Below are 593 nucleotides of genomic sequence, written 5' to 3'. Positions count from 1 at the left end.
TTCTTTCTCTTTCAGTGTCTGTCCGGTCGTCCGCACCGTGTGACACTTGTTTTCTAAAAAATACCAAAAATAATTTCATTTCCCTTTTAGTGTCTGTTCGACCGCTCGCGTCGTATGACACATATTTTCAAGTAATTCAAAAATACCAAAAAAAATATACAAAATTTTCAAAGTACAAAAATATCAACATTTTCAAGCAAAAAGTCTTTTTTTAAGAACTATGTGATCCTTGATTCTCCACTGTGAGATACGTAGGAGCAAGGTCAGTCCTTGTCAGGTTCACTTCCAAAAAATCAAACCTTTTTTCTCAATTGTTTTTTTCAAATATCTTTTTAAAGAACTACGTAACCCTGATTTCTCATTTTTAATGAGACTACGTAGGACCAAGGTCAAATCCTTGTCGGGCCCAAAAAATTTAAAAAAATGTTTTTTTGTTTCTTTTTAGTATTATTTTTGTCTCATTATTTTTGGGGAAAATCAATATTTTGAAAACCACATCAACTTTGCATTTCTAATTAAAGGTACCGCCTTCGGGCGGGCGTTGTAGGGTGCTAACACCTTCTCTACGCGTAACCGACTCCCGGATCCAAAAA

The sequence above is a fragment of the Vigna unguiculata genome, chromosome 5 (genome assembly GCF_037176805.1).
Source record: "Vigna unguiculata cultivar grain cowpea cultivar isolate G323 ecotype 2 chromosome 5, ASM3717680v1, whole genome shotgun sequence".
Lineage (NCBI taxonomy): Eukaryota > Viridiplantae > Streptophyta > Magnoliopsida > Fabales > Fabaceae > Vigna > Vigna unguiculata.
This window is presented reverse-complemented; position numbering follows the sequence as displayed.